This window comes from Apodemus sylvaticus, chromosome 10, assembly GCF_947179515.1.
Source record: "Apodemus sylvaticus chromosome 10, mApoSyl1.1, whole genome shotgun sequence".
Lineage (NCBI taxonomy): Eukaryota > Metazoa > Chordata > Mammalia > Rodentia > Muridae > Apodemus > Apodemus sylvaticus.
Genome location: NC_067481.1, coordinates 27,006,529 through 27,015,205, shown reverse-complemented (window position 1 = coordinate 27,015,205; position 8,677 = coordinate 27,006,529). Strand labels below are relative to the sequence as shown.

Sequence of the window (8,677 nt, the reverse complement as noted above, 5' to 3'; positions counted from 1 at the left end):
GTGTGTGTATGTGTGTGTTTAAATAAATACCACATGTGTGTAGGTACCCAAGGAAGCCACCAGAGAGAGTGTGGATATCCCTTAGAGTTGGAATTACAGGTGGTTGTGAACAGCCCAGATTCCTAATAGTCAATTTCTTTTTTAAAAAAGATTTCTTTATTTATGTATATGAGTACACTGTAGCTGACACACCAAAAGGGGGCATCAGATCCCATTATAGATGGCTGTGAGCTACCATGTGGTTGCTGGGAATTGAACTCAGGACCTCTGGAAGAGCAGCCAGTGCTCTTAACCACTGAGCCATCTCTCCAGCTCCCTAATTAATTTCTTAAATTTATTTTTTAAAGATCTTTACTTTTTAAAGATTTTTTTTGTTTTTTGATTTTTGATTTTTGATTTTTTGTAAGTCCCCCAAGGGGGTGGACTGGTCCCAGAGGTACTGCAATACCAGGTAGATACATAAAGTAGACAGAGCAAGCTCCTATTCTAACTCCTACTTCCAAAAATCCATTTAATATATTGTCCTAGGATAGAGGACGTATCAGATATTAAACTGATAAGAACAGATACTATGCTTGATCTTAGCCAAAAGGCCAAGAATCCATTAAAGATGTGTTTATTGTATTATTATATATGTATATTTTGCCTGCATGTACATCTGTGCACCATGTGTAAGTTGCTGATGGCCCCAAGGTTAGAAAAAGGCCTTGGATTCCCTGAAATTGAAGTTCAAGATGGCTGTGAACTACCATGTGGGTGCTAGGAATCAAACCCAGTTCCTCTGGAGGACTGCCTTAGTCAGGGTTTCTATTCCTGCACAAACCATCATGACCAAGAAGCAAATTGGGGAGGAAAGGGTTTATTGAGCTTACACTTCCACATTGCTGTTCATCACCAAAGGAAGTCAGGACTGGAAGTGACATGGGGCAGGAACTTGGAGGCAGGAGTTGATGCAGAGGCTATGGAAGGGTGTTTCTTACTGGCTTGCTTCCCCTGGCTTGCTCAGCTTGCTTTCTTATAGAACCCAGGACTACCAGTCCAGGGATGGCACCACCCACAAGGGGCCCTCCTCCTTTGATCATTAATTGAGAAAATGCCTTACAGCTGGATCTCATGGAGGTATTTCCTCAACGAAAGCTCCTTTATCTGTGATAACTCCAGCTTGTGTCAAGTTGACATAAAACTAACCAGCACAAAGACCAGCAAGTGCTCCCAACCAATGAACCAAGTCCTCATCCCTCCTACTAGTTAATTCTTTATTGGATAGTAAGGCTGAATAATGTTTATACAAGCGTGATTAAAGTTCTATTAATGATATTTAAACTTGCTGTAGGCTGGTGTGCTGACTCATGCCTGTAATCCTAGTATTCAGGAAGCTGAGGTAGGAAGACTGACATGAATTTTAGGGTAGCCTGGGCTGCAGAACGGCCTCCTGTTGTAAACTAAATGAAAACGAATCTGAAACATCAAAACTCTGGCTTCCTTCAAAGACTTTAAGATGGCTGCTCACAACTATCTACAACTCCAGCCCCAGGGAATCTGATGCCCCCCTCTTCTTAGCACCCCTGAAGCGTTGAGTTCAGGCTCCAGAATGCATAACACCTGTGATCCCACCACTGCAATATAGAGACAGGGGGTCAGCAGTTAAAGCTCCTTGACTACTTGCGCTCAGAGTTGAGCTACATGAATACCTTTCTCCAGAAAGAGAACTTGAGGGCAGGAGAGAGAATGGCAGATGGATGGAAAGGGTCCATTTAAAATTTGCACTGGAGTCTGAGCTGCAGTCTGGGATGAGATGTTGCAGTCTGGGATGAGATGTTGTGCTGCCACACCCCTTCCCTGCCCTGGAGGCGATCTTCTCCTGGTCCGACTTGTCCATCAGTACAAGCTAGCAGTAAGTCAGTTACTTAATAGCTTATCAGTTCCAGATCCAGTTACCAAAGTCCCTGTTGATGGTTTCAGGCATCTACTGGTGTCTTGCAATCCATCAACTGCAGAAGAGGTTGCTTGGAGAGTGTGTGCTTTAACCCCCCTTTTCCTCACACCCCCAGACTGGCCTTGGCTGTGGACTCACAGAAATCCACCTGCCTCTGCCTCCTGAGTGCTATGGGTACATGTGGTGGTCAAAGTTAGTTCTCTTTTTCTCACTCTGTAGCCAAGGCTGGTCTTGAACGTCCAAGGATGGCTGGATTGGCAACAAGTTCCTCTACCCTCTGGGCTCACTAGTCCTCTGTGTATTATTTTAGTCTGTTCAAGATGGTATAAGAAACTTATTCTCACCAGGTATAGAGGTGCACGTCTTTAATCCCAGTGCTTGGCAGGCAGACACAGGCGGATCTCTTTGAGTTTGAGGCCAGCCTGGTTCACAAAGCGAGTTTCAGGACCACCAGGTATACAGACTTGAAAAACACAAGCTAAAACAAAAGGAAGGAAGGAAGGAAGGAAGGAAGGAAGGAAGGAAGGAAGGAAGGAAGGAAGGAAGGAAGGAAGGAACTTATTCTCACAGCTCTAGAAGCTGGGATCTAACATCAAGGTACCCATAGGCACAGCCGTTGCTCTCTATGCTCAAGACAATTTCTCTTTGCCTGTCTTAGTCACTATTCTGTTGCTGTGAAGAGATTCCAAGACCAAGGCAACCTACAAGAAAAGCATTTCACTGGGGGCTTGCTTACAGTGTCAGAGGGTCAGTCTGTAGCTGGGCATGGTGTCAGGCAGGCATGGTCCTGGAGCAGTAGCTGAGAGTTCCCATCTGACCCAGAGGCTCAGGCAGAGAACAAAGAGATGGTCTGGCATGGCATTTGAACCCTTAAAGCTTGTCCCCAATGCCACCCAGAGGTGAAAGGTCACACTCCCTGATCCTTCCAAAATAGTTCCATCAACTAGGGACCAAACATTCATATATATGAGCCTAGTGGGGGCCATTCTCTTTCACGCTCACAATGCTGACTCCTCATGGGGTGGAAGGCATGAGGCAGCCCTCCAGCTTCATTTCCTTCCTTCCTTCCGTCCTTCCTTCTGTCCTTCCTTCTGTCCTTCCTTCCTTCCTTCCTTCCTTCCTTCCGTCCTTCCTTCTGTCCTTCCTTCTGTCCTTCCGTCCTTCCTTCCTTCTGTCCTTCCTTCCGTCCTTCCTTCCTTCCGTCCTTCCTTCTTTTTGCATTTAAGATAAAGTTATTCATTTTCTCTGTCCTTTCTTCCTATATATTTTTGTTTGTTTATTTATTTATTTAGTTTTTTTTTTTTCTCTGTGTAGCCCTGGCTGTCCTGGAACTCACTCTGTCGACCAGGCTGGTCTCAAACTCGGAGGAACTCAGAAATCCGCCTGCCTCTGCCTCCTAAATGCTGGGATTAAAGGCATGTGCCACCACTGCCCTGCTTTTTTTTTTTTTTAAGATTTATTTATTTATTATATGTGAGTACACTGTAACTGTCTTCAGAAACCCCAGAAGAGGGCATCAGATCTCATTACTAATGTTTTTGAGCCACCATGTGGTTGTTGGGATTTGAACTCGGAACCTTTGAAAGAGCACTCAGTGCTCTTAACCGCTGAGCCGTTTCTCCAACCCTGTTTGTTTTTTTCAAGACAGGGTTTCTTTGTGTAGCCCTGATTACTCTGCAACTTACTTTGTAGACCAAGTCTGGCCTCAAACTCAGAGATCTACCTGCCTCTGCCTCCGGAGTGCTGGGATTAAAGATGCCACTGCCTCCACCCAGCCCTTCCTATGTCTTTTGAGACAGGGCCTCACTATGTACCGCAGACTGGCTGATCTTGAGCGAGGGGCGATCCTCTTGCTTTGGCATTACAGGAGTGTGAACCTCTGAGCTTACACGGACTCCGGCGCTGCTTCTGTTTCACTTCTGGGCCAGCCTCTGCCTTTGTCTTAGGAACCTTTGTTCTTCAGTGTGGGTCATGGTCACGAGTGGCAGAGAGGCTTGTGGGTGGGTTAGCCCTACCCTGTGCTCTGTAAGGATGGAGCTCATTGTTTATCTATGGGTGTTCAAAGCAGCAGTACTCTCTCTGTGTTGGAGAAGGGTTTGAGGTGGGGTCTCATTCTGTATCCTGATCTAAGACTCACTCTATATCCCAGGCTGGTCTTAAACTCACAGCAATCCCTCTGCCTCATCCTCCCCAATTCTGGGGTTACAGATGTGCATCACTATACTCATCAGAGCTTATACTCTGTTTTCTTTCTTTTTTTATTTTGTTTGTTTGTTTGTTTGTTGGATTTATTTTTTTCGAGACAGGGTTTCCTCTGTATAGCCCTGGCTGTCCTGGAACTCACTCTGTAGACCAAGCTGGCCTCGAACTCAAAAATTTGCCTGCCTCTGCCTCCTAGAGTGCTGGGATTACAGGCGTTCGCCACCACCGACCGGCTTTTTTTTTTCTTTTTTAAAAAAGATTTATTTATTTGTTATATGTAAGTACACTGTAGCTGTCTTCAGACACCCCAGAAGAGCTCATCAGATCTCATTACGGATGGTTGTGAGCCACCATGTTGTTGCTGGGATTTGAACTCAGAACCTCCAGAAGAGCAGTCAGTGCTCTTAACCACTGAGTCATCTCTCCAGCCCCCTACTTTTGTTCTTCTAAGTTCAGTGAAGCTTCTTTTATGGCCAAGTACACCTCCTGATCGACCCCCCGTGTGACTGAGAACCCAAGCTTCGCTGTTAGCTGCGGGTTTGTTCTCTAAATGTATTAGTGACTTTTCTCACTGCTGATGCAGAGTACCCAACAAAAACAACCCATGGAAAGGCAAGTTAATTTTGGCTCACAGTTTGTGGGTACTGCCAATCACAACAGAGACAGCATCATCATAGGAGCTGGAGGTGGCTGGTCACATTGTGTCAAGTCAAACAGCAGGGGGTAAAATTGCAAACACCCCTTTCTTCTTTTTACCCAGTCTGGGATCCCTTCTAGTGAATGCTAACATTTAAGCTGGGTCTTCCCACCTAGAAACCTAATCTGGGATCTCCCTCACAAACATGCCTAGGGGTTTGTCTTCTAAATGATTCCTGGTTCTCTCAAGTTGACAATCAATTGTAACCATCATAATCAAGTATCTATTGGGTCTTATTTTGCTTATTTGTTTGAGACAGCAGTGGCTGGCCTAAAGCTTGTCCTGTAGACCAGGCTGGCCTCAAACTTTGATCATTTTGCCTCCCTCTCCCAAGTCTTGGAATCAAAGGTATGCACCACCACACCTGGCTTCTATTGGGTCCACGTGGATAGTGTTGTTTAGACTTTCTACTTCCTTGTTGATTATCTACCTAGTTCTACTTCTGTAGTGCGGTACTGATGTCATATGGTGATACACACTTCTAGTCACAGCTACAAAGAGGCTGAGACAGGAGGATTACATTAGTCTAAGAATCCATGGCTAGCTTAACCAACACCATGACACATGGAAAACAGAAAGAACAGCCAGGCATGGTCACACACACTGTTATCTTGGCCCTTGGGAGGTAGAGGCAGAAGAATCACATGGTTTTCTGATTCCTCATTTATTTTTATGTGTATGGGTGTTTTGCCTGCACGGATGTCTGTGCACCACAGAGGCCAGAAGAGGGTACCTGGTACCCTGGGTTTACAGATGTAGTCAGTCACAATGTGGGTGCTGGGAATCAAACCAGGGTCCTCTGGGAAAGGAGCCAGTACTCCTAACTGATGAGCTATTTCCCCAGCCCTGAGAATTGCATTAAGTCATTAATCAATCAATTAATTAATTTCTTCATCATTCACTTATGTATCTTTATTTATTTTTGGAGACAGAGTTGCTCTGTGTAGCCTTGGCTGTCATGGAACTCATACTCCGGAGGGAGAGGCAGGAGAATCTTGGAGTTCAAAGCCAGCCTGGTCTACAGAGTGAATTCTAGGACAGCCAGGATTACACAGAGAAACCCTGTCTAGAATAAATAAGTAAATACATACATACATACAAACATACATACTTAAATAGATTTCTTACCCATCCCATTGTCTACTAACATTTCTTCCCCTCATGCCATGTTCTCGCTCCTAGTGCCTTACTCTTTTTTTTTTTAAGCTTTATTTATTTTATTTATATGAGTACACTGTAGCTGTTTTCAAACACACCAGAAGAGGGCATTAGATCCTACTATAGATGGTTGTGAGCCACCATGTGGTTGCTGGGAATTGAACTCAGGGCCTTTGGAAGAGCAGTCAGTGCTCTTAACCGCTGAGCCATCGCTCCAGCCCCAGTGCCTTACTCTTTACAACAGAGGTTCTCAGCCATCCTAATGCTGCAATTCCTTGACATAGAGTCTCATGTTATGATGACCCCACTGTGACTTTTTTTTTTTTGAGACAGGGTTTCTCTGTATAGTCCTGTCTGTCCTGGAACTCACTCTGTAGACCAGGCTGGCCTCCAACTCAGAAATCCACCTGCCTCTGCCTCCCAGAGTGCTGGGATTACAGGTGTGCGCCTCCACCACCTGGCCACTCGTGACTTTTCATTGCTAATCCATAACTAATTTTGCTACCATTACGAGTTGTAATGTAAATGTCTGATATGCAGGATATCTCACACGTGACCCTCTGTGAAAGGGTCACTCGCACGCCAAAGGAATCGAGACCCACAGGTTGAGAACTGCTGCTTTACCACCATGGGACTCAGTTAATAGTTTTCTTTAGGTCTTGCTCAAAAGCTTGTGCCTGTTTAATATGGCAGTTGCCCGACCTCTATTATCCCTAATCTTCTTACACCGCTTTTATTTATTTATTGTAAAAGGTAAGCTAGTTTTGGCTGGGAATGTAGTTTAGTTGGTAGAATGCTTACTGAGTATACGTGAAACCCTGGATTCAATGCTCAGCACCTTAAGTACCGTGTGTGGTGACTCGCCACATCAGGAATTTAGTGGCTCTGTAGAAGCAGAAGGTTCAAGGTCATCCAGAGCTACTTTGTGATTTTTGAGGCCAGCTTGGGCTAGAGACTTTATTTCAAAAAGAAGAGGGGTAAAGTGGGAATTTCTGGTTTCCTTGGAGACTCAGTGTGTTATGTGATGTTTTTCTGCAAACTCTCCCCTGAGAAGATGTTTCGCTGAAGCAGGCACGTGAGAGGATGGTTTGCTAAGAAGGGACACATGGTGGTGTTTTTCTGGAAGCTGCCTGGTGAAAGGACATGTGATTATGTTTTGCTGGAGCAGATACTTGAAAGGATACGTGATGTTCAGAAAGTGTATAAATATAACCCAGCACACTGGGCGATGCTCTTGCTTGGTTTGCCTTGCAACCCTTTGCTGGGCTTTGTTGGGCTTTGCTAAGTCTGGTCTTCACTGACAATGCTCTTGCATTGGTTCACCCTGCTTTCTTCCCTCACCTTTGCTTGTTGTGACTTCACAGAGAGAAATGCACCAAACAACTTCTGGTTGTGTTCCAGCTGCTTCTTGCTGCTTCCACGGACTTGTGTCTATCGGTGGAGTCTCGAAGTTTCTTCTTGACCAAGCTGCCATTGCTGGTCCATGTTTGGTATTTTGCTAGTGGATTGGGCTGCTGACAATGCAGGTTGGAATCGCCTCAAAGAACTATTTCTAACCCCCCATTTCCTATTAACCTTCTTTCCCCCACCTCTGGTGGATGGTGGGCTAGAAGGGAGGCTGAAGCATTAAAGAACTATAATTAAAGTAGGTTTTGAAAAATCTGGGACTACAGAGGGGCTGGAGAGATGGCTTCATGGTTAAGAGTGTTGACTGTTCTTCCAGAGGATCCAGCACCCACACTGTGGCTCACTAGATCTGAAATTCCAATTGCTGGGTATTTGATGCCCTCTTCTGGCCTCTGAGGGAATTAGGCACATGTGTGGTGTATAGATGTGCAACTAAAATACTGTGTGTGTGTGTGTGTGTTAACTTATTTTTATGTATTTTTTTTTGAGATAAGGTTTCTCTTCGTAACCCTGGCTGTTCTGGAACTTCCTCTGTAGAGCAGACTTGTCTCGAATTCAGAGATCTACCTGTCTCTGTCTCCTGAATTCTGGGATTAAAGGCCTGTACCACTTCAACAGACTTTATGTGTAATTTTTGTTACATTATGTGTATGGGTAGTTTTGCCTATGTATTATATGCATGTCTGGGGTCTGAGGGGGCCATGAAAGAGCATCAGGTCCCCTGGGACTTGAGCAACAGTGGTTAGAGCTGCCAGGTGGTTGCTGGGAGTCGAATAGGGTCTTCTGGAGAAGCAGCCAGTGCTTCCAGCTACTGAGCCTTTTTTCTGCTTTTGTTTTATATATATATTCCTCTCTCTCTCTCTCTCTCTCTCTCTCTCTCTCTTCCTTTTTCTTTCCTAGATGGGTTTCTCTGTGTGGCCCTGGCTGTCCTGGAACTCACTCTGTAGACCAGCAGGCTAGCCTTGAACTCAGAAAATCCATCTGCCTCTGCCTCCCAAGCACTGGGATTAAAAGCGTGCACTACCACCACCCAGCTATGTTTTTTGTTTTTGTTTTTTGTTGTTTGTTTGTTTTTAAATTAACTCCATTCAGCATACAGCAAAGAGCTGTAGGCATGGTGATTGTTCAGTCTCCAGCCCAGGACAAGTGGCAGAGATGCATATTTAATATATCAATGTGGACCTGGGCCTCCAGATTCTCCCAGCATCCCTCAGTGCTTACCGGTTACAGGGTAGGGCTGACATACTCTTCCCTCTACCCTGAGCTTTCCATCCCAG

The 8,677-nt window shown here is 45.1% G+C and overlaps 1 non-coding gene across 1 annotated transcript; it reads right to left on the bottom strand.

Annotated features, from left to right (window-relative positions):
- Positions 1-414: 414 nt before the first annotated feature.
- On the bottom strand, positions 415-605 carry LOC127695742 (U2 spliceosomal RNA). Its single transcript, XR_007980100.1, has one exon. It is a non-coding gene; the product is annotated as a U2 spliceosomal RNA (small nuclear RNA).
- Positions 606-8,677: the final 8,072 nt, after the last annotated feature.